Source organism: Pipra filicauda, unplaced genomic scaffold (genome assembly GCF_003945595.2).
Source record: "Pipra filicauda isolate LSUMZ 115617 unplaced genomic scaffold, ASM394559v2 scaffold191_size1418713_pilon, whole genome shotgun sequence".
NCBI classification, from domain to species: domain Eukaryota; kingdom Metazoa; phylum Chordata; class Aves; order Passeriformes; family Pipridae; genus Pipra; species Pipra filicauda.
Window position 1 is genome coordinate 784867 of NW_024104300.1, and position 26277 is coordinate 811143.

Consider the following 26277-nt stretch of genomic DNA (forward strand, 5'->3'; position numbering starts at 1 on the left):
TCCAGGGTTTTCATAAGAAATGCAAGAGCTGTGAATCTCTGAAGTGTCTCCTAAAGCGATGAGTGACTTGGAGATTATCACTCCCTTTTCGCTTAGAAAAGGATGGAGCTTCCCCGGTGGCTTCATTCTGCTGGAAGGAATTCTGGATAACCTCTGACTGTTCATTCTCCCCAGATCTTGGGAGCAGTGCAAGTGTGGGTGATAGATGAAGAGAAAAGTCCTATTGAATTCTGAGAATTTTCAGCCTTCAGATTCTCCTTCTTTTCTGGGAGTGCCAGTGATTTGCTGTCAAAATTTTCAGGAGACACTTGAAGGAAAACATTTTTCCTTAGGCTGAGATAAGCCCCAGAGGTGCATAAACAAGCCCAAAAAGTCTGGAGGAAGAAGGGAACCTGCATGCAGACCTTTTTAAGTAAAAGAGCAACTTCATTTGTTAAATAAAGTTGTTCTAAGGAATTGCTTATACTCTGAAAACATTCTAAGGACATGAAGAGTGAGAAAGTGAGTTAAAATTAAATTTGGAGTTAATAAATAGGATTGCATAGAATCATTGAATATGCTGAATTGGAAGGGACCCATCAGGATCATCGAGTCCAGCTCCTAGCCCTGAACAGGACCTTCCAAGAATCACACCGTGTACCTGAATGCATTGTCCAAACACTTCTTAAACTCAGACAGGCTTGGTGCTGTGATCACTTCCTGGAGAGTCTGTTCCAGCACCCAACCGCCCTTTGGGTGAAACACCTTTTCCCGTTATCTAACCTAAACCTCCCCTGACTCAGCTTCATGCTGTTTCCTCAAGTCTTGTCTCTAGTCATGTTTCAAGGCAATGCATGCAAAAATAATGAATTTGATTGCTTAAGGTATATGAGTGAAGCTCTGCAAACGCACACATTGTTAGTGAAGAAAGTTTACTGCAAGGGACACTCAAACAACAAACAGGACATTTAAATCACATCTCCCCTTTTTGCCCTTAATCTTTTCCCTTTGATCTTAAAGAAGGAGCTTATAGAAAGTCTTCAAGATTCTCTCAGACCTTAATTTGAGATACTGAAAGCTAAGATAGTTCATCTCTTTCTGAAAATTGTAATCTTTGCTCTCTTAAACACTAGGGAAAGGCAAAAATAGGCTACATGTCTCCAGTTGAACTTTCTTCTGAGAAAACACAAAACAGAAATTCATGCTGAGAATTTGCTTAAAGTCAAGTGAGTTACATTTGAACCTGACTGTCCTTAACAGGTTTTATTTTGTCTGGAAGAACACAGCAGGCCAGGTTATGCGTGGCGTTCTGAGGAAGGACCCAGCTTCAGCTGTTCACCATACCTCTATACTGAACAAGGGCAGAATTGCAAGGTGAGGGGACCTGAGTTGAAAAGTATTCTGCATTGCAGCCCATGGTGCAATCCATTTTGAAAATGAAATCAAGAAAATAAGGCCAACAATAATGAAAACATTCACATATTTTCCTTCAGCCTGTACCAGTGAATATCTCACTTTAAAAAAGTTGCTTTTCATCTGGGATCTTCTGGATCATTGGTATTCCAATGCATGTAGCAGTTAAGCTCCCCATTAAATTAGCCCTTGATCTTGAGAGTTCTGGCACTGCTTTCTTCTGTAATGTTTCCTTGTCCCTTGTCAGGCAAAGAGGCAGAAGAAAATAATGGGGGAGAGAGGATTAATTTTTAGTTTGAGCATTGTTAAAGTGAAATTTCTGGGTATCATAGCAGATAATTAAGTGTCAAAACAGATACACTGAAGAAAAGTGCCAAGGTTGTTTGGTGATCATGTAGGAAGTGTGAGAAGAATTGTCCTCCCAAAGCAACATCATTTAATTTAAAGTTGAGTTCAGTAATTCAGTGTTATATTTTACATGTATAAATATTTTGTGTTGGGTTGAATCATTCTTAGCTCTATTGACTACAGATCCTTTTAGCATTTATCATATTACTGAATTCAAAAGGATGACAAAACTTCTGTGGTTCCTGCCCGTGACACATTTTCCAGAGGAGCAGAAGGGATCACTTTTTTGTTTAGACTCAGCTACCAAATCTGTTTGTTCCTGTTAGCTTATTTTATTTCTAAAAAATCTAAGACCTATCTAAACTCTATTTTTCCAAGAGCTGCATCTGTGTTGGATTTAGGAAGCATACAAAAATCTAATGTCAAAAGAAGATGCATGCTTTCAGTGCTGAAGGATGAAGAAATATGACTTATAGCAACATATATTAGTTTAGAGTAATTTATGTCTGTTTGTTACTATATAAAATATTCAGGCTATTTCCTCAGGCTATTAATGGACATACTAGATGAAATAGGGACACAGGCTGAAGAGATAAGATGTGACCATGGAAGAAAATTTCATTAGAACCCTAAAATAATAAATGAAAACAGATGTTGCAAAGTTTACATATAAAAGATTCAAAATTTTCAGAAACAGGTGTATGGGATATTTGCAGCACCATAGTTAGATATCAATCTACAATCTGTGTAGCCTAATTTTCAAAGCTGTTGACTATTTAGTTGCTCTGAGGGATTATGTCTATATATGTAGAAAATTTGCGAATTATACCACTCCCACGCTTCAGGGAGTCCCGTTAGAAGCATTTTTAAAAGCCTTATTAATACAAATGGGACAAACATGTCATCTACTTAATAATACAAAACTGTATTAATTGGTCTCCAAACACAGCTTGTTAATAGATTAATGCTCAAGCGAGGTACCAGAAACTGTGAAGTGGACAGCAGTTTCCAAGGCATAAATACCAAGAGGTCACATTTCCTGCTATCATAACTTCACATCAGTCTTCTGATACTTCAGAGACTGTGAGATCAAATGAGGTGAGGGCACTAGGGAAGCAGATGCTTTTTCTCTGCCAAAACGCCAGTGTGGGACAGAAAAGGCAAAAGCAAAATGTAGTCTGAGATGATATTGGGCAGAATGGAGCAGATGTGACCTTCCGCATATATAATTTTATATACCTCCGAGAAATAGAGCATTTGCACTGTAGATGCCCTCAAGTAACAGATATAGGAAGCTAACTGGATGTAAAATAAAGGGAGAGAACTTAGAGGAGGAAGAAAAGTCATCCCAGAGAGAAGTTTTAATTGTTTTGTGGTTCCAGCAGTGGATAGTGTTTGTATTGTAAATCCTCACAGTCTACTTTTATTTTATGGTCTTTTTTAACTTTCTGCTTTTGAATTGCTTTATTAGAGAGGGGATTATGTCACATTTTAACAACTGTGATGGTATAAACTACTAGCTAGGAATTGTTTTAAATATTTCTGTTTAATGCAAGGAAGCAGATATTACAGATTTTGATGTGCTTCTCCTCACAGATGCTTGGTTGCCCAACCTTTTAATGTTGAACCCTTTATTTAATGAAACTTTAGGGTTTGTTCAGAATAAAAGAACTTTTTTATACAGATTTGAACTCTCAGCTCTTACTATAGATGGTTCTTTATGCTGTCTGGTCTGGTTCTCATTCACTTTACTTTTATAATTACTTCATTAGCCTTGGTGAGATTTGGACCAGATGACTGTCATTGCATTGTCATGCTCACATTGTCCACATATGAATATTTTCTCTTTCCATGTCCATACATGTACATGTATGGCATTTCATACAACAAAAGACATTGACTGACCAGAAACAGACTTTTGCACTTTCTGGTTTTCATCCTGCAACTACACCTAATTCTTAGTCTCACCTGACCTTCTGACATCAGATAAACAAAAACAAAAGCAGCAATGAGTCACTATTCAGTCCATTCCCAAACTGTTCCACATGCAGGGCAGGAGGGAGAAGCCATCCTGTGTTGAGGGCCTTCCCAGTTTCCTGCTCTCACACAACCCCAGATGCTGCACCAGAAGAGCCTCACATGGGACTGTCTGGGATCACATGGCCTAATCTGGCAGTGGATTGTGGCGGTTGTGGTGCCCATACCCAACCATTGCCGTCATCCACTGTTCTGTGCCTAAAACCAATGCTGGAAAAGAAGCAAGAGCAGCCCCTGGGGTGGTCGCACAAGACAGATCAGCTAATTGCTAATAAAACAGATTGCTCTAATCAGATATGAAGCAGTACACATTTGTTTCAAAAGAAATGGGAAAAGTATGTGGAGTTTTTTTGACAATTACAGATTTATTGTATTAAGACATATAGGTCTTATGGAGCAGGAGGGGTTTCACTTAGACCAATAACACAAAACTTTGTTCAGGCAAAAATGCCATTGATTTTGTCTGATCAGTTTTATTTTTCAGTTCAGGATAAACACATTCATTTACAGCAGCAGCTAGCACAAGGAACAATGCCTGGCATTATTTCTCCTATACCTGTCAACATATGCCCCACTTAAAAAAAATTTAAAAACATGTATGTGGCTTTCTGTAGCAACAAACGAGCTAAGTAGCCACATTTCTGTTCTCTAAAAGTAATTATATGTATGAAAGCCCATGTATTAAACAAGGTAAATGGATGAAACTATCTACCATTCTACCTAAAAGTAAAGCACAAAGCTAGAGGCTAAGACAGACAGGAAGGCAGAGGAATTCTTCAGGTACATAGGAGCCCTTAGAATTAGGGCTTAACTGCAGTGTAAAATGATTGTGGTGAGAGTGAGGTAGATAAGGGAATTGTTCTACCTTGTAGCAACCCTTTCAATAAAAAATTATCCCACAGACTAGGTCAGATCCCCACAGCAGTTTGTGAGATGGCTGTTGTTGAATATTCTGATGGCTGAGGTGGTGCCAGGGAACCCCATGGAAAAAATCTGTTTATGAAGTACAGCCTCAAGGCCTTTAAGCAACATAATTCATTCTGGATTCCTTCTGGTTTCGAAATATGCAAGTTACTTTGCAGTTACTAAATCTGTGCTTTGGCTGGTATTTTTTCAAGTACTCCTGCATCTTTGTGGTTCAAACTGAAAAACAAACATTCTTACAGAGTCCATAAAATGTTTACCAAAGATTTTAATGGTTAAATCAACTCTGAACAGATAAAACTCTTAGCTGCTCTACTGTTAGGCCACAGAAACTACCCTACTGCTTGAATTTTATCTTCCAAATTAAAAATTTAAAGGAGAAAAAAATCAGATAAGATACTGAAACAGAAGGGGTGATCTGGGTTGTCAGTACTGAAATCATGTTTATTGAATATCCCAACTGTCCAAATTCTATCACATTGCTCTAAGTAAAGAACAGAAGACTTCATCCATCTATAGCAAACTATATGCAGAACAGAAGATAAATGAAAGATTTATCTGTACTCGTCACAACTTCATGAAACATCATTTAAAAGGCTTCCGAAGAGAGTCAAGTTGTAAGAAAAATCCGTGAGAATTTAAATCAGCTCTCACTGATGTAAATTTTCCAGTTTCCTAGGATTCCTTCTCCAATTCTAAATGGCACTTGGGTGCTATGTAAGAATGGCACAGCTTTGTTGAAAAAACAGGAAATATAGCTTTCACTTAAATATTATTGTCAACTACCTTATAATAATAACATATATATACTTGATCATAGGTGTTCAAATGGAGGAAATTAATTGCTTCAAATTGCTGAAAGATAAAAGTTATACGTCAGAAATTAAGAGGCTTATAGGGTAATGTCAGTCATCCTCCTCCTTCCTTACAGACTGAGACAGATTCTTTTGGTCAACAGTGAAAACAGCAGACTCTTATGAAGATATATTGAGCTTTTATAATTGCTTTAGTAATTCCACTGATATGAAAAGAATCACATCAATAATGCACTCTCCCTAAATATAAGATGCCAAACTTCCCCCACTCTGTGACTAAAGAGCATTTTCAGAATTACACATGCTTTCCCAATAATCTGCCCTCAGGGTAGCCTTCCTTGGCTGGCAGTCAAAAAACTAACATGGTCTCTATACAGTTGGTGTGGTGTGTTGTAAACCAACTATATTACTGAATCCTCATAAGGGTTAGGAAAATACTTGGTACATAAGGTAGCATCACTGGCAGGAGGTTGGTGCTGGCAGCACCATCATGGCTGGGCTTCACAAACAAAGATTTAGGAAGGCTCTATCCATGTTTGTTACAAGCACGCTGGTGGCCAATGAGGTCAATACGAGATAGACATATCCAATTGCAAAAGGCACAGCAGAAAGACTCCTTAGGTGGTATATTCAGCAAGACACGATTCTTTCTGTGTTGTCTTTTCTCCTCAAGAGTGATCCTGCGTGCCTTCTCAAAAGCATCAGCAGTGTTATAGATGGTGTGTCTCCAGGTCTCCTGATTGGAGGCCAGAGTAGACCAGTTATGGTGATCAATATGGCCAAGGCTGAGATGTTGTTTCAGGGAGTCTTCGTATCTTTTCTTCAGGGCTCCTCTCTTGCGGCAACCAGTGGCAAGTTCACCATAAAGCAGGATCTTAAGGAGGTGGTGGTCCTTCCTCCTGGAGACGTGCCCTGCCCAGCGCAGCTGTGTTCTCAGCAACATGGCCTCAATACTTGTGACTGCTGCTTGTTCTAGAACAGATGTATTGGTCACATAATCTGACCAGTGGATGTTTAGGATTGTACGGAGGCAGCGTTGATGGAAGCGTTCTAGGAGACGCAGGTGGTGGCGGTAGGTGACCCATGATTCAGATCCGTATAAGAGAGTAGACAGCACTATGGCTCTGTAAACACTGATCTTTGTACTTTTCTTCAAGTGTATATTTCGCCAAACTCTTTTATGGAGTTTTCCAAAAGCTCTCTATGCCTTTGCTAACCTGTTGTCTATCTCCCTCCCCATCAATCTTACCATGTGAGGAGATGAGGCTACCTAGGTAATTAAACTGCTGGACTGATTTGAGCTCTGATTGGTCAATGGTGATATGGGGATAATGGAAGACTTCCTGAGTTGCAGGTTGATAGAAAACGTCTGTCTTCTTTAAGCTGACTTCCAACCCAAAAAGCTCAGCAGCATCTGCAAAGCAGGATGTTAAACACTGCAGAGCTGCTTCTGTGTGGGCCACAAGGGTGGCATCATCAGCATAGAGCAGCTCCCGGACAAGATGGTTTAAGGTCTTAGCGTGGGCCTTCAGTCACCTTAGGCTGAGTAGGCTTCCATTGGTACAATATTGGATGTAGGTACCATTTTCTTTGTTGAGGTCCGCAGTGGCCCTTTGGAGCATCATGCTGAAAAAGATTGTGAATAGAGTTGGTGCGAGAACGCAGCCTTGTTTCACACCACTGGTTATTAGAAAGGGCTCAGAAAATACATTGCCATATCTGACTTGGCTGCGCTGATCCTCACAAAGTAAGATGATCATTTTAAGGAACTTGGGGGACATACTAAATGTTCCAAAATCTGCCATAGACCTTTTCTGCTCACAATATCAAAAGCCTTGGTGAGATCAACAAAGGTTACATAGAGACCTTTGTTCTGTTCCCTACACTTCTCTTGCAGTTGTCTGAGAACAAATACCATGTCTGTGGTACTCCTGTTAGCTCTGAAACCACGTTGGCTTTCAGGTAGAATTTCTTCTGCTATAGCAGGTATTAGTCCGTTCAAAAGTATTTTTGCAGGATTTTACCAGCAATGGAGAACAGAGTAATACCACGGTAGTTTGAACAGTCTGATTTATCACCTTTCTTCTTATACAAAGTGATGATGACTGCATCCCGAAGGTCTGATGGTAGTTTGCCTAGTTCCCAACAGCACACCACAAACTCATGAAATTTAGCATGGAGTGCTTGGCCTCCATGCTTCCAGACTTCAGGTGGAATTCCATCAACCCCAGCTGCCTTGCTGATTTTCACCTGCTGTACGACCTTAATAGTTTCTCCTATAGTAGGGCCAATGCCCAATTCATTCTTCACTGGGTTTTGTGTAATGTACTGAACTGCTGAGTTTTGAACTACATGGTTGGTACTGAAAAGAATCTGAAAGTGTTCAGACCATCGATTCAGAATGGAGGTTTTATCTGTGTAAAGCACCTGACCATCTGCGCTGAGTAGAGGGCTTTGGACCTGGTATGTAGGCCCGTATGCTGTTTCCAAGGCCTCATAGAATCCTCTGCAATCATCCTTATCTGTGCATAATTGAATTTTTTCAGCTAGATTGATCCACTACTTGTTCTGGATGTCACGGAGTTTCTGTTGTAGCTTGCTACATGCAAGAAAAAAGGCTGCTTTTCTTACATGACAAGATGGCTGAGCAAGGTGTGCTTGGTGAGCAGTTCTCTTCTTCCTCAACAATTCCTGGATCTCTTGATTGTTTTCATCAAATCAGTCCTTGTTCTTCTTGAAGGAGAACCCTAAAGATTCTTCAGAGGACTGCAGGATGCTGTTTTTAATATAGTGCCAAGTCATTTCAGGAGAGGGATCTATGGAATGATCTTCGAGCCTACTTTGAAGATTTGCCTGGAAGCTCTCTCTCACTGTATCTGTTTGAAGATTGTTAACTTGGAGTCTCCTCCTTGGAATACTGCCCCTTTTATGTTTGAACTTAAGGTTGAAGTTAAGTTTACAGCGCACCAGTCGATGATCTGTTTGGCATTCTGCACTAGGCGTCACACCGGTATGATGAACATCGCAAACATTTCTCTGTTGCACCAAGACATAATCAATGAGGTGCCAATGCTTGGATCTAGGATGCATCCAGGTTGTCTTCAGACTATTTTTCTGCTGAAAGATAGTGTTGGTGATGGTGAGCTGCTGCTTCACACAAAACTCTAGCAGAAGGTGTCCCTTATCGTTACAGTCTCCAAGACCATGCTTGCATAATGCTCCTTTCCAGGCTTCAGAGTTCTTTCCTACTCTGGCATTGAAATCATCACGGATAATGATCTTATCATCTGCAGGAACCTTTTGGGTAAGGTGGCACAGGTTGGTATAAAATTTATCTTTTTGGCAGGGTCAGCTTGGAGAGTTGCATATATACTTGGAGAGGGGCATATATACTTGCATATGCCCCTTGGAGAGGGGCATATATACTAGAGATAACAATGTGTTGCTTGTTGTGTAGTGGAGGGCGTAGGGAGATAATGTGGTCAGAGTGACCTGTCAGCAGACTTTCAAGTTTAGGGACAATAGAGTTTTTAATCATGAAGCCAACTCCTGGGAGATGCCTTTTGGTTCTGGGTTTACCTGACCAGAAGAGTGTGTAACCAGCACCATGTTCTCTAAGGCTGCCTTCCTTGTGGAGATGAACTTTACTGAGAACAACAGTGTTGATGTTGAGACGTGACAGTTCTTGGGCAATTAGAGCAGAACGATGCTCAGGACGTCCACTATCCGCAGTATCTGGCTGGCGGTTGGCTGTGCCATGCTGGCCGGTGGCAGCAGTGCTGCACTGCCAGCGGCGGCGGGGGTTGCGCCCTCGAGGGAGAGGAGAGGAGCATACAGAGATTATGGAAATATTTAGCTATGAAATCATGCCTCTTGAAGAATACGTATCATCTGTTTCTAACTTCCAACAGGGAGCTACCCTGTAGATTGAAGGATTTAGCTTTTGACTTCAATGAGTTTTGCAGCATGGAGAGAAAAATAAAACAGAGGATGTACCTTCCTTATAAAATAGTGTCAGGTGTTTGATTGAATTCACTATCTCAAATAAATTGCTTTTCCCAAAACTGCCTTACAGTGTGGAGCTGCTGCCTATAAAATGTTCAACAGCAAGATTAAAGAGCAATTCCTCGATTTCACAAAAGTTTAAAATGCAAGGGATAAGCTGGAGTTTGTTTCAGCTTGGTATGTCTTATGGGTTGGATTTGTCAATAGGTCTCTGCAGCACAGGGAAGGTGTGGTTAATTGTACTGGTTGCAGTAGTCTTCTGTGGCACTACCTTTGAGATCCTCAAGTTCATCTGGTTAATGAACTTTCATATCCTACCACTCAGAACTTTTGCTCAACCAGAAGTAACACTGTCTCCCTGGAAGAGACTCCCTTTCCCCTGACCACAACAAAGAGGTGAGGTGCTATAGAATAACCTCTGGCTCCTGGCCATGCCCTTTCCTGGCTACTGCAAAAATTAACCCTGTCCTGGTCAGAGTCAGTACATTATCCACTCCTTATTTCATACTGTCTATGTCATGCCCAGATCCTACATCTTCCAACTAGACACACACACACACATACACATACACATATATATATACACTATTTACTATATACATATACATATATATATATATTCATATCATATCAACAGTCAATGGCAATCCCTCCAAGATACCTGTTGAGTTAATTTAGTCCATGACTGTGGGTTCTATCCATCCTAGAAGTGTTCCAGGGCAGGAGAGCTGGTGTGTTGTCAGATGGTTGCAAGTTACATTAAGAGCTCCTGACTGGTGTATCCTTTTGTCCATGGTAGTTATGGCATACAGTGGCAGTGTCATTCAGCAACTGATATTATACAATTCAACATTACAGACTGTTCTCACCCAAAAATCAAAACCCTGTTGAGGCACACATGGTGTTTCCCTGTTCCTCTGCACTACCTTCCAAGTGCACCCAGGTCCTCGATAAATACAATCCCATGGATGGGTTTGCCTTTGCTTGAGGCAAGACTAATCCAAGCTGTCTTCCCTAACACATTCCTCATATGCACCATGGTGAATTTCTCCCCTTCTATGGTACATGAAGGTTTTGATTGGACGGGGCCATCTTGATTGGTAGAGCCTGTAGTGTTATCTAACCAGGTGGCCTTCACTAAATGTATATCCCAATGTTTGAAAGTCCCACCACCATTGCTTTCAATGTGGTTTTTAATAGTCCATTGTACTGTTTAATTTTCCCAGCAGCTGGTGCATGGTAGGGAATGATATACCCACTCAATACTGTGCTCTCCAGCCAGGTGTCTATAAGGTTGTTTTTGAAATGAGTCCTACTGTCCAACTCAATTTTTCCTGGAGTACCATGTCACCACAGGACTTGCTTTTCAAGACCCAAGTTGGTGTTCTGGGCAGTGGTGTGAGGCACAGGGTGTGCCTCCAGCCAACTAGTGGTTGTTTCCACCACCGTAAGCACATAGTGCTTGCCTTGATAGATCTAAGGAGTTTGATGTAATCTGTCAGGTCTCCCCATATTTATATTTTGACCACTGTCCACAATACCTGCCTGCTTGATTGCAGTGCATGCTTCAAAGTTATGGATAACCTGGGAGACAGTGTCCACGGTTAAGTCCATGCCTTGATCTGGAGCCCATCTGAATGTTACATCTCTTCCCTGATGACCTGAGGTGTCATGGGCCCACCAAGCGAGAAATAATTCACCCTTATGTTGCTGGTCCAGATCCACCTGAGACACTTTAATCTCAGCAGCTCAATCCACCTCTCTGTTGTTGTGGTGTTTTTCAGTGGCCCAGCTCTTGGGTACATGCATGTCTACATGATGTAACTTCAAAGCCAACTTCTCTACCCGGACGGCAATGTCTTGCCAAGATTCAGCAGCCCAGATGGATTTACCTCTGTGCTGCCAATGTGTCTCTTTTTCTGTGGCGGTTTGTATCAAAGGAAGAGTGCTGAAGGGCATTCTGAAACTCGTAGTTCCTGATACACTAGTGCACATGCTCCATGGAATACTTGGATGTGATTGGTTGAAGATCCTATGTTGCTATTCAAACTGCATATATAAGGTGTTGTTGTTCTCAATAAACTTGATTCAGTTGCTTGAAATCACAAGTGATGGGGTCTGCGCCCTCAATGCTGCATTTTTCCATCAGTCCAGTCACCCCCACAGAGCACTGGTTAACATCTGTGAGTCAGTGTAGAGGTAGAGCACTGGCCATTTCTCTCATTCAGCAATATCTAAAGCCAGCTGGACGGCCTTCAGCTCTGCAACCTGATTTTATTGACCTTTTCCCTCAACAGTTTCTGCAAGTCACCATGTAGGACTCTAAGGCAGCTTTCCATTTTTGACGTAAAAGTACAATATGGCAGGAACCATCAGTGAAGAGTGTATTGCTTTTCATTTTCTGACAGCTGATTATATGGTGGGGTCTGCTTACCACATGTCACCTTCTCTTCCTCCTCCTCTTCTGATGGTTGTCTGAAATTTTCACCTTCATGTCAGTTTGTGGTGACTTCCAAGATCCCTGGGCAATCAGGATTTCCTACTTGAGCTCACTGTGTGATCAGAGTGATTCATTTACTCTAGGTCATGTTGGTGGTATGGTGTCTAGAAGGGACCTTCTCTTTGAACATCCAGCCCAGCACTGGCAGTCAGAGTGCCAGGAGGAGCTGTACTTTGGTGCCAATCCCTTCTGAAGCAGCTCAAACCCCTTCACAAGCTGCCAGTATCTCTTTTTCAGTTGAGGTGTAACAGGCCTCGCATCCCTTGTATCCCCAACTCCAGAACCTCAGGGGTTGTCCTTGAGTCTCCCTGCATACCTCTTGCCAGAGACTCCAGCAAGGACCGTTCTCCCTCACTGCAATGTAGAGCACATTCTTCATATCGTGTCCTGTCCTGACTGGCCCCAGGGCTACCGCATGGACAACTTCCTGTTTAATTTGTTCAAAAGGTTGTCGTTGTTCAGGACTCCATTTGAAATCATTCTTGTTCCATATTACGTGAGAGAGAGGGTTTACAATTTGACTGTAATCTGGAATATGCATTATCCAGAACCCACAGTGCCTAGAAAAACCTGTGTCTCCTTGCTGGTTAGTGGGGACATAGCTACTCTTTTGTTGACCCTGTCCATTGGATTCTGATGACATCCATCTTGCCATTTTACTCCTAAGAACTGAATTGCCTGGTCCCTTGACCTTAGTTTGTTTTTTGGCAAAACCACCCTTCAGGAAGATCTGGATTATCTTTTCCCCTTTCTCAAAAGATTCCTCTGCTGTGTTGGCCCCATATGATGCTGTTATCAATGTACTGCATGTGTTCTGGAGCCTCACCCTTTTCCAGTGCGATCAGTCCATGGCAAACACTGGGGCTGTGTTTCCATCCCCAGGGCAGTTGGTTCCAGGTTTACTGCACACCTCTCCAGGTGAAAGCGAACTCTGGCCTGCACTCTGCTGCTAAAGAAAGGGAGAAATACACATTAGCAATGTCGATGGTGGCACCATTTTGCTGCCTTGGACTCCAGTTAATAACGAAGTTCATGTCCAGCACAGCAGCACTCAGGGGTGGTGTGACTTCCTTCAGGCCACGATAGTCTACCATCAGTCTCCACTCTCCATTGAACTTATGCACTGGTCATACAGGGCTATTAAAAGGTAGGCAAGTCTTGCTGACCATTCCCTGGCTCTCTAGTTCACAAATCATCCATGGGTGGGGGGCCTGGAGTCCCGGCTGGTGTGGTGGTGTCGATGTTCCACTGTTGTGGTAGCAATCGGTACCTGTTGTTCTTTGACCCTCAGCAGTCCCACAGCAGAAGGGTTCTCTGAGAAACCAAGTTGTCTAATTTCTTCTGTCTCTACAGCAGCTATCCTGAAGGCCAAACGATGCCCTTTTGGGTCCTGAAACACCCTCTCCTGAGGTAATCTATGCCAAGGATGCACAGGGCCTCTGGGCCAGTCACAGTGGGGTGTTTTTGCCATTTGTTCCCAGTCAGGCTCACTTCAGCTTCCAGTTGAGTCAGCTGCTGGGATCCTGCTGTTACTTCAGAAACAGAGATGGATTCTGTCCCTACAAATCTTGATGGCATCAGTGTGTGCCAGTGTCAACTGAAGCTTTATACTCCTGTGGGTCTGATGTGCCAGGCCATTGAATCCATCCAGTCTGGTAGATCCAATTGTCCCTTTCCTCCACCTGGCTGGAGGCAGAGTGCCTCTAGTTTCAGTCATGGTACTTGTTGCTCACTTCTTGTAAATATGAACTGGAGGTGCCTTCAGGAGGGTTGGAAGTAGCATCAGTCCTCTGATTCTGTCTGAGGACTTGCCCACTGGAAACCAGAGTGGCATTTATCCTTGAAGAATTTTCCATGGTGGTTGTTCTTCCTCTCAACTCACATACTCATACTGCTAGGATTTTCCATCCCACTTCCTTGTGTCCTTGATGTGCTCATGCAAAACCACAGGTTACCTTGCGGTGTGTATCTTCTCTCTTGAGCAGAGGAAGGCTTACACCCAATAGCAGAGACTGTGGTCCATGTTGGCAGAGATGAGACATTTCCTCTCTAGTTTGCTCGACTCTTTTGAATCTGTCCACAGTCTTGGACAGCCTTTCCACAGACAAGGCACAGATCAGTAGTGAGGAGAAAAGCTAATATTCGTATTGACAGAGTCAGCTGGTCACCTGAAGCACTGTTTGTGCTCCTTCTTTCATTGATATCAATGCCAATGAATTGGCATATGATGATGGCACGGTCCATATCCATACAAACTTTTGTCGCATGGATTGTGTACACTGGACCTCATCTGGACCTACAGGGGACTGCTCATTATTTGAATCCCTATAGGTTACCTCCAGCACAGCTAATTCTTTGAATGACCTTCCAAGAAATCTCTTGACTCTAAACATGGTGTGGACTACACTGAGAAGACCTAGCAGTCTTAGTAAGACCATGCTTTCCGTAACATCCAAAGGCAAATCAAAATCAAAAGGATTGTTTGTTGTAACAGGCCAGAAGGAGGCAAAGGGGGTGAAAGGCTGGGGAAAATCATCCTCCCTTGTCTCCCCCACAGACTGGGTGCAATTATTCACATGATCACAGAATATGCTGAGTTGGAAGGGACGCAAAAGGATCATCAAGTCCAACTCCTCACCCTGCACAGGACCATTTACAAGAGTCACACCATGTGCCCGAGTATCATCCAAAACGCTTCTTGAACTTTGTCAGGCTTGGTGCTGTGACCACTTCCTGGGGGAGCCTGCTCCAGTGCCCAACCCACCCTCTGGGTGAAGAAGCTTTTTCTAATATCCAACCTAAACTTCCCTGACACAAAGTCAGGTCATTCCCTCGGTTCCTGTCCCTGTTCACTACAGAGAAGAGATCAGTACCTGCCCCTCCTCTTCCCCTCCCAAGGAAGTTGTAGACTGCAATGAGGTGTCCCCTCAGCCTCCTCCAGGCTGAACAGACCAAGTGACCTCAGCCACTTCTCATACGGCTTCCCCTCAAGGCCCTTCACCATCTTTGTTGCCCTCCTTTGGACACTGTAAGAGCTTAATATCTTTCTTCTATTGTGGTGCCCAAAACTGCACACAATATTCCAGGTGAGGCCTCACCAGCGCGGAGCAGGACAATTCCTTTCCTTAAACGGCTGGCGCTGCTTTGCCTGATGCCCTCCAGGACACGATTGGCCCTCCTGGCTGCCAGGGCACTGCTGACTCATATCCGACTTGCACCAATCCTGATCCCTCTCCCTGCTCTGAAAAGGAGAACCCTGATGGGCACATACTGCATGTGTGGAAAAATATACAGGGTTAGGTACCACACCCACATGAACAGAACAAGCAACATTGTGATCAGTGGCTCCTTACCTTATAAAACAGATGCTTAGATCAAAATAGTTTCCAACCTGCTCTGGGCAAATCTGTTGTTATAACAACCCTTTGTGACCCAAAATAAAGCTGTGTTGGTTTAGGAATGGTATTCGCCAATTCAGTGCCCCCCCCAATACTCTCCCAATCCACATGCTGCTATTTCACCCCTCCTCTTTCCTTCCTCCTTCCCACTGTGGCAGGATGGAGTTGAGAACTGGAAGCAGAAAAGATGAGCATCACAGGCTGAGATAAGAACGATTTACTGGAAACAGGAATGAGATAAGAAATGATCAGTAGCAGCAACAATATTAATAACAGAAGTATACAAAAGAGAGAATGCTCACAACAGACCCTGAGACAATGAACAATGGTGGACAGCTTCTGTCCCCCTCCCTTCTGGTTTTTAGACCAGAAGCCATGCCCTTTATATCAAAAGCCGTAGAGTCCCTTTCACCTACCCCCAGCAATGACATGAGGCAGTACAGAACAACATCTGGGGCCTGGCCCTGCCCCCTCATCCCCACACCGAGCTACTGTAAAAAAAATATCCTCTCCTGGCCAAAATTAGGACATAAACTCCAAGTCACCTCCTGTATTTTAGTATATCTTTAAATAGTATGTTTTCGAGTCTCTGTTTTACTTTCTGAAGTAAACTTAGGGTTTTATACAGCTTATCATGACAGTGTAATATGTAAATGCTCACCAGGGACCCTGAGGTCTACACAACATATTTTCAGCCACTCTCATGGAAACTGATGGAATTGATCATTAGCTCTTTTGCTTAATTAGGTACTGAATTATTGCAATGAAGTTGTACAAAAATGGAGCAAAATTAGACATATCAATCAAGTTTTGATAATTTGTAGGGAAAAAAAAGTTACCCAAGCAAAAGATTCAGTAAGAGAAAGACACTATTTTGTGGTCTTCATAGTCATTTTCTGTGTCCTACTCTGTTCTTTTCAGTATTGAATAGAATAAAGCTAATCTTGAATAGAATAAAGAATAAGCAGTAATGCAAGTACTGTTTGGACAAGGAATAATAATATCCTGGTGAATTTTGGAGTGATTTGTAATGTGCATCAGAATCACAGCTATGGTGACTTCCAAATATTGGTGTTCACCAACTCAAAAGAGTTTAAGGCAAAAGTACGAAATACAGAGCTGACCTAAGAAGTCATATGACTCAAAATATCAGACTGGAGTTCCTCACTTTAAAAAAAAAACCCTCTGTGAAAATAAAATTGTGACAAAAGTAAAACCTGAATGAAAAATGCCACTATTATTTCAATGTTGCTTATGGATATTTTAGTGTATGAATAAATGTGATAACTGAAGGTACATCTATTTCCGTAGTAACTACATTGCAACTTATTGGTGATTCATGATATGTTCATTTTATTTCATGTACTATTTTTATGAAAATATCTCTCTAACGATTCATTCAGAGGTCTGTGTGAAGACCTTTGGTTTGTCACATTACCAGCCTGGAAGAACCCTGAGCCTTGGCATGGTACTGTCACCTACTCAGTTTCCCACACTACAAGTGTCCAAGCACATTTATGAATCATCTGCTTCCTGACAAAAAAAGAAAAACTGCAGTGGTTCACCAACATACCTGCAAGCTGGTCTGATAAAATGGTGGCATGCTATCACTTTGGTGTTATTCCCAACTATAATACTGGAGTACTTTCTAAATGCACCAGTCCCTGTCCTCCTGGAACTTGCAGTCAAAACTCAGGACTGAGTTTTTTTCTTTAATTATTAGTTTATTTAATAAAAATCAATTAATTTCTTGCAAAGGAGGACAAATATTTTATCCAAATCATAGTTCACTTCATCCCCACCAAAGGTGACTTGAGATATAATTAGATACACAGCTGGAATGAATCTCACATAAAAAAAAAAAAATGAGGGTGGGAACGATTGAAAAGGCTTCACATTTTCCCAAGCTTACTTATCAGACATAATTACTCATTTCCTCTGTTGATTTTTTGTTAGAAAATTCCCTATAGCCTCTCTTTGATAGAATCAAGATCTACTCAGTTGGCTCAGGACTTTTCCTAATTGTCGTCCTTTCAAACAGAGAAGAGAAACTGTGTATTGCAATTTAGGCAATCAATCAGAGTAATCATTTTGCAGGATGGCATGTTTTATGAAGGACAAAGGCTTCTGATTATTAATGCCTTTGCCTTCCAACTACAAAAGTATGTTTCAGGAGAAGACAAAATGTTACTAATGAGGAATGAGTTATGGTAGACTGAAAATAACAGATGATTATCCTAGTTCAAATACCATATGTATGAAAGAAGGGCGTCACAACAAACTATTTAAATTCAAAACAATATCACCTTTTACACACTCTAGGATGTCCAGAAGAAACTGCAGCTATATTCTTAGAGAGAAAATATGGACACATTGATGTTATGACTTAACTTACTCCTGAAATCTGAGGAGGAAAAACTTGGGCACTATACTCCTTTGCCATTAGGTTAGGGATTTATGATTTTCTCTCTACAGTGGGTTCATACCTGTGTCTAAGGCATGATATCAACCAGCTACATGAGTGCATCTGAATAACTATTTGCTTAGAATATCAACTGACATACCTGAAAATACACTTCCTATGCCATTGTTCATAGAATCTAAACCAAAGATCAAAGAAGAGGAACACATCTAACATGGCAACATTGACTTGCCATGTTAGCAGATTTCCTCCACTACACACGCACTTCTGCCATCCACGGGAATTTATAAGGATTTAACCCAAGGTTACCCACATTTCTTCTGGAGGGGGCAGATCTTGTGAGAGCAATTTCCTCCTGGTCTGAAGGGAAGGGGACAGAGAATCTCTGAAGTATGCAATTTCTTCAAGAGCCATATAAGGGATTCACCTGTAGAACTTCTTATTAAAAGCCTGGAATGCAGGTGTGATAGCTAGTGGATTAACGAACGCCTGAGCATCTGGTAATATAATGCTGGGATTAGGCCTTTAGGGGGAGCACAACTGCAGCATGGAAGTGCTCTGCATTTCCTCTCTCTTCGTAAAGCCACGGTGTTTATCTAAAAGAAGCAAATCACCCTGTGAGCTGAATTGCAAGTTTACTCCTACTTAACTGTATAAGGCCTTTTTATGTGCCTATTGGGATGCTTTGCACCAGCTGTAACTTCCACAGGAACTTCAAGGTTAGCTCCACGTGGAGAATATTACAATAATACTACTGGGAATTAGATGCTCAAAGCCTGGAGCATCAACCTGGAACACTAATTTTGTTTTGCTTCTTGCTGTAGAATTGCAGATTGGAGTCTTTTTCCTCATGAGTTGACTTCTCACTGCAGCTGGTCTGGAAGATATTCTTCTTCCAGCACACTAAGGTGAAAGCTGCTGAAGCTGATTGGTCTTGATTGTTCAGGTAAGGTCTGCCTGACCCATGCACTGCTGGTGGCAGGGAAGCTCTTGTCTTCCAGCTGGCACCATTATGGGGCTTGGCAGAGAGTGGTAGATTAACGCTGCCATTTTAAGTGGCACTTGCTGGCTGCTCCCTGGGGACCAGCGGCCAAAGGGCCTCCCCGTAGGGCAGGGCAGACCAGCAGCCAGGGCTGTCCCACCACAACTGCTAGGGAGCAGAAGGGCAGCCCCAGCTTAAGGCAAAGCTGAAAATCAGCTCCCAGAAGACAGGAGTGCGCCGCTCCCTGCAGGGCATCTGAAAGCCTCTTCCAGTGGCACTAGGGGGACAGGGCTGCCCTTTGAGCTGGTCCCAAGCCTCAGTTGCCAAAACTCCTGGAGAGGCATGATGTCTCCAGACTCTGACATAAAGTACAAGAGGTATAAAACCCATGGGCCCAGTCTTTGCACTGAACACCAGAAACAGTGGCATCCCAATCCTCCGTTCAGACATCCTCTAAAAATCCCTTTATGTTTCAAAAATTATTCCGTGTGTTTATATGCAGATTTTAAGTATTATGTCATTACAAATCAGATTCTAGACTTCTCGAGAAGTGTTTTGCAGTTTTTGGTATTAACTGGGACATGCTTTATGGTGGACCAAGATAAAAAAAATCAATAATGAAGCCAATTTTTTTTTCTAAATGTTTAGGATCTTTGTAATTTTGAATATTCCAGGAAAAAATTGTGCTTTTGAATCCCCAACCTTTAATCTTTTCTCAGAAATTAAATAAGCAGAGGAGGGAACAAAAGATAGTTTCCTAAGGCTTTAAGCTTTCAGGAGCAAAACTTCCCTTACCATGTCCTGCCCATCACAAAGACATTGGAAAGGAAATTGCTGCCTTTGGTTTCAGTGCAGTTAAAACAAAATGAAATCAGTGAAGACATGAGAGAATCAAGCTCCTGTGCTCATAGCCACATGCAATACCTCATAAAGCCTAGTAGTAAGGAAGTAGAAAAGCTGAACTACTACCTAAAGAACATACATACAGACCTTGAATGCAGATTATCATCTTGAGTGTCCTAAATACAGACAGGACTTCTAGACTTCAGCAAGGCCTTTGACACTGTCTCCCATAATATACTCCTGGAAAAGCTGGTAGCCCATGGCTTGGACAAGTGTACCCTCTCCTGGATTAGGAGCTGGCTGGAGGGTCGGGCCCAGAGAGTGCTGGTGAATGGAGCTGCATCCAGCTGGCAGCCGGTCACCAGTGGTGTTCCCCAGGGGTCTGTGTTGGGTCCAGTCCTGTTTAATATCTTTATTGATGATTTAGATGAGGGGATTGAGTCCATCATCAGCAAATTTGCTGATGACACCAAACTGGGAGGGAGTGTCGACCTGCTGGAAGGCAGGAGGGCTCTGCAGAGGGATCTGGATAGACTTGAGAGATGGGCTGATTCCAATGGGATGAAGTTCAATAAAGCCAAGTGCCGGGTCCTGCACTTTGGCCACAACAACCCCCTGCAGCGCTACAGGCTGGGCACAGAGTGGCTGGAAAGCAGCCAGGCAGAAAGGGACCTGGGGGTACTAATTGACAGGAAGCTCAACATGAGCCAACAGTGTGCCCAGGTGGCCAAGAAGGCCAATGGGATCTTGTCCTGTATCAAAAATAGCGTGGCCAGCAGGAGCAGGGAAGTGATCCTTCCCCTGTACTCTGCGTTGGTGAGGCCACACCTTGAGTATTGTGTTCAGTTCTGGGCCCCTCAGTTCAGAAAGGATATTGAGGTGCTGGAGCGGGTCCAGAGAAGAGCAACAAGGCTGGTGAAGGGACTGGAGCATAAGTCCTATGGGGAGAGGCTGAGGGAGCTGGGGTTGTTTAGCCTGGAGAAGAGGAGGCTCAGAGGTGACCTCATCACCGTCTATAACTACCTGAAGGGAAGTTCTAGCCAGGTGGGGGTTGGTCTCTTCTCTCAGGCACTCAGCAATAGGACAAGGGGGCACGGGCTTAAGCTCCGCCAGGGGAAATTTAAGTTGGATATCAGGAGAAAATTCTTTACAGAGAGAGTAATCAGGCATTGGAATGGGCTGCCCAGAGAGGTGGTGGATTCACCATCCCTGGAGATTTTTAAACGCAGATTGGACGTGGCACTGAGTGCCATGATCTAGTAAATGGACTGGATTTGGACCAAGGGTTGGACTCTATGATCTCGGAGGTCTTTTCCAACCCAATCGATTCTATGATTCTATGATTCTATGATTCTATGATTCTATGATTCTATGATTCTAAGATCTAGTCTCACACTAAATACAGAAACAAACAAAAGAGTAAGAACACCAAACGGTCTCTAGCATATATTTTATATGCAGTTGTATATATCAAGGGGTTTATATAGCATATGTCCGTATGTTTTACATGGGATATGTCCTTTGTGAAGAGGGACTTGGGTGTACTGGTGGATGAAAAACTGAATATGACCCAGAAATGTGCACTTGCAGCCCAGAAGGCCAACCTCATCCTGAGCTGCATCAAAAACAATGTGGCCAGCAGGTCGAGGGAGGTGATTCTACCCCTCTACTCTGCTCTGGTGAGGCTCCAGCTGCATCCAGCTTTGGGGTCCCCAGCACAAGAAAGACATGGGCATATTAGAGTGGGTCCAGAGGAGAGTCATGAAGATGATTAGAGGGCTGGAGCACGTCTCCTATGAGTGAAGACTGAGAGAGATGGAGTTGTTCAGCCTGAAGCAGGCTCTGGGGGGGATGTCATTGCAGCCTTTCAGCAGCTAAAGGGATCTTATAAAAAAGATGTAGAGCAACTGTAGGAGGCATGTCCAGAGGTGCAGGGGAAGCAACCAGGGCAGGGAAGCTCAGGGGACATGCACCGGAATCGATAACCTCATTGGTCACAAGGTCACATGGTTTTAAGGGATAAAAGGAGAGCTGGGTTTGAAATAAACACTCTCTGATCACCATCTCAGCTGGGAGCAGACTCCATTTCTTTATTATATAGAGACCCAACGCAACAAGCAACTTTATACACAGGCCAGGGAAAAGGGAGAACAGTTTTAAACAAAAACAGCAGAGATTAAAATAGATATTAGGAAGAAATTGTTTTCTGTGAGGATGAGACACTGGAACAGGTTGTCAAGAGAAGCTGTGAGTGTCCCACCTCTGGAAGTGTTCAAGACCAGGTTGGATGAGGACATTGAGCAACCTGCTCCAGTGGAAGGTGTCCCTGCCCATGGCAGGGGGTTGGAACCAGATGATGCTTCCAACTCAAACCGTTCTACAATTCTATGGCTCTATATTGGAAGTAAAAAGTGTGACTTCTGATACAGAAGAATTTCCAAGCCAGGTTTAACCTACAGAGCCCACAGTCAGAAAACCCAGTGTGAGTATTGTAGGTAAAAATACATCTTCTTCTAAAGGTTTCATTTCTGTTTATTGAACTTCAGAATTGTTACTAATCAGCACCAAGACAACCAAAGTTCAGTCCCAGTCTGTTCCAGGAACTGGTTCAGCCTACTGCCTACATCTTGGTCAACTATGGATTGTTCTCCTTAGAGCACCGCAAAATTGAATCCTTCTTCCTTTCTCCCAGTGCATCTAACTGATACATTCACCTTCCAACTCTGATATTTGTCAGGTTTTGAAAGAAGGACTTGCTTTTGTCCACCCTGGGACCTAACTGCTGTCACTCTTTACCTGTACTCTCAGACAAGGAAAGGGTTCAACCTTCTATTTAGGAGTGAAAGATCTGTGTGCCCACAACTCTGAGAACTGGACTTCACCAAATGTAACTTTTTGAAAATTTTGGCATGTTTGGCACTGACCTTAGCAATAAATACTTTAGGCCTCCCCTTTTGGAAATGGACATTTAGCCCTTTTGTTTGTTTGTTTGTGCTTGTTTGGGTTCTTTTTGTTTGTTTGTTTGTTTTTTTTCATAAAAATCACTGCATAAGAGTGCCATGCTGCAGAATATTTTAGATATGAGTTTTAGGCAGCATGAATGTGAAATGCAGAGGAATTATAAATGCACATTCAGCTGTGACTAGGACTACGAACATCGAGAGAAGGCAGCACAACTTTGATTATAATGTTTTAATGTTTTCCCATGTGGATTTCAGGAAGCTTTCTAAACCCATATTTTTTTTTTTTTTTGCACATGTATGCTATTTTGTGCACAGCAGTTGTGGTTACATGATGCAGATTCTGTTTCTGAAGTAACAAAATGAAGTCTGGCCAAGGTTTTTTATTATTACTCTGTCATATAAGTACTCTGTCATATAAGACCAATCTGGTCTTTACAAGATTCAGTTAAGAGTCTGCTCATTTATTTCCATTCTGATCAAATTATGTTTTCGGGGTCCTGATTATCAAGATGTCTTCATTGCTTTGGTTAACCAGCATATAGATTCCTTCTACATACATGTGACTGCGTTATGGAGCTGCTAAAATGTCAGGAGAATGTTGTTTGTGTAAAACACAGGAATTACAACTTATTTTCAGTTATTCCACACACCGAACTAAGGACTGGTTGTAGAACCTGCATTTGTAACTTTTAAGGGTTTAGGTGTCACTTAAGGAAAGTACATTGGAAATATCTGAAAAGGCAGACTGAGAGTAATTTTCTATTTTTTCATTTGTAGATGAAAAAGCTACAAAACTCAAAATCTAAGAATATTTTGTACACCCAGGCTAAGATGTGCATTTATCTCTACATGGACCAGAAGCAAAGGAACAACAGGAATTAAAAAAATAGAGTAGAATAAAAGCAAAGGAAGAGGGTTTGGGGTTTGAATGTATTCTGTAAAAGTACATGAATGAAACTGGTTGTCCTCAGCTGTTCCAACATAACCGATGTCCATATGGTGAAATAATGCATTGCAGATATCTCATGATTTCTTTGACTGACCCATCTCTGTATTTACACAAAAAACAATTTCCTATTCAAATGGAAGAACTGCTGTACCATTGCTTTTGCTGGTTAGGAACAATAACAAGCCTTGTCTCTTAGTTTCCCTCCGAGAGAAAAAAACAAACAAACAAACAAACAAAACCCACCAAGCTTCGGAGGAAATTACAATTCTGTAATTTTCACATCAATGCAGCAGAACCCCCATCACAACTCTGTCTAGCTATGGTTTATAGGCTACTGTTACAAATTTTAAAGAAAAACACAGAGAACACCTTCATTGGGAGCAGTCATTTAAGGTACAGTCAGGTTTTAAAGAAAATACTTACCCTAGGTAAATATTCATTTTTTCCTTCAGCTATAAGAAAAAAGCTTTTATTTTCCAATTTTCAGATCTCAAGTGCTAGACGAATAGAAAACACTAGGAACAAATAGTTAATTCTCTTCTCATTGACAGCTGGGGTAATGCAGCTTTAATAACAGACAGGCTCTCCTTACCTGCAACGTAACTCCTACTTGTTACAGAAGTGTATAGATTAGGCCCCCAGTGGTGCAAATCACAATGATTTTATTGGAGCTGCATCAATTTGCACTCATCAAGAGTCAAACTATTCTATTTTCTAAGCAGTAAAATTACAAGCCAGTGAAAACCACATTTGTTTTGCCATAAACCACACCAGGTGGTAAACCAAATTCTTCCCATGCTTGAGAAACTGAGAGCTGGAGCTAAACCCTATCAAATTGACTAATACTTTTATATCGTGAGTGTCATGGTTCGAGAGCCCCAAAATCCAATTCCCTAGTCTAAGCCCCCTCTCACATCTCAACGTGAGAAGGTTTTTTCCAGACAACCACACGAGGATCAGACCTCTTCTCCCCTCCAAATAAAAGTCCAGGAGGAAGGAAGGAAAGATCCTTTTCACTCTCAGAGCAGCAGTTTCTAAGGCAGTAGGCATCTATCTGTTTCGCTCTTCTTCCCATGCAGTAGCTGGATCTCTACCAGTACTCACGAGGGATATCCAAGCCCTCGTGGCCCATCATCTTTAAGTGAGGGTCTTCCTCTTCCCTGGACTGCATAGCAGGGACAAAACTCGCTTCACCACGGTCATATCATGGGGTGTAAGACCCCCATGAAGGTCCCTTCCTCAGGGGATTCACCCCTGAGTCAGAACATCTTGGGCAGCTTTCAGTTGAAAGCCTTTGCCTCAAGAGTTCTACCAGAGCTCCTGTGCTCTGTCTTAGGCTGCTAGGCTTGGTAGCAGCAGTGAGGGGGGCCAAGGTCACCCCCTCTGCATTCCGTCTGGCTGTCCCAGTCCAGTTTCAGGACGCCTGAGCTTCTCAGCTCCTCTCTCTCCGGTGCTGCAGCACTCCAAGACTCCTCTTCTTAAATAGGAGTCCATCTCCTTCCTCCTAGGAGGGGTCTCAGAGGGGTTTGGAGTTTTATTTCAGTTCTTACCCCAACTTCCTCTCCCTCTGCTGCTGGCTCTATCTCTCGGCTCTCTCAGACAACTTTGTGTCTTCTTTGCTCAGCTGCATGCTGTTTCTGCTACTTATCTTCTGCTGGCTCTTAGCCACAATCTCTGGATGCTGCCGCTGCTCTGTCTCTGCTCACTCACGGTGGAGAAAACTTTTTTAGCTTTCAGCTACAGGTACCTAGCCCAGCCTTATGCTGTTCCAGGTCCCTGCAGCCCCCCACTGCGGGCTGGGGGGGGGGGGCAGCCCCCAATGGGGCTGCTGCTGTTTCTCCTCGTGGCTCTTAAAACATGGCTCCTTCTTCTACCAAACTACAACTCTCTTCTCTTCCGTTCTGAGTGTGATATGTTTATATTTCGCAGAAGCGCTCATTGGTTAAAACTTCAAAACTTCAAGGGTCACCACCCCCTGGGGTTTTACCATTTGATAACTTCAGGGGGAAAAACTGTTTCCCCCCACCACAATGAGATAATACGTTTTAAAATAACTTCCATGTCTTAGATGTTTTTCTGATTTTTTTTTTAGTATATTAATGACTCTATAAGGGAAATTAACATCTGTTTTCAGTAATATTCAATGCTTTTTTCCCCTGGTAGCTAATTGCCTCTTGGTGATGGTGTGCCAAATACATGCAGATTACTTTGTGAATTAAGACTGTGCCGAAATAACTCTTCACTTAAAATATTAGCTTTCTATGTTTTCTTTAAAATGTTTTGCTATCATACCATTTTTCTTATTTATTATAAGGTAGTAAAAATTAAATAGAGTATTGGTTTTATTGATGTATGAAGTTCAGTTTCTAATGTGATTATTAAGGAAGTGCTTTGTTGAAGATCTTGCATTATTTATCTGAAAGAATAATGAAATCATAATTAATGTACACTTGTAGTACCAGATTAGTTCCAAACTTAGAAATCTTCTTACTCCTCCCTGAAATACTGGGGCATTTCAGGATCAGTGAACTAAGTGACCAGCATTAGTGCATTAGTAAGTTACCCTCAATTAATGAAACTGGGCACAGATAAAATTTCAGGAAAAACAGTACCATGTTGCATGAAATATATCTGCAAACCTAACAGCCTTTCACTGACCCCAAGATTTTCACAGTCTGAACATAAGTGACTTTACATGC

The 26277-nt window shown here is 42.4% G+C and overlaps 1 long non-coding RNA gene across 1 annotated transcript; it reads left to right on the forward strand.

The window, feature by feature from the left end:
* Positions 1 to 1245: 1245 nt before the first annotated feature.
* LOC120323074 lies at positions 1246 to 23511 on the forward strand. The gene is made up of 3 exons (XR_005563177.1): positions 1246 to 1353; positions 18666 to 18787; positions 23407 to 23511. It is a non-coding gene; the product is annotated as an uncharacterized LOC120323074 (long non-coding RNA).
* Positions 23512 to 26277: the final 2766 nt, after the last annotated feature.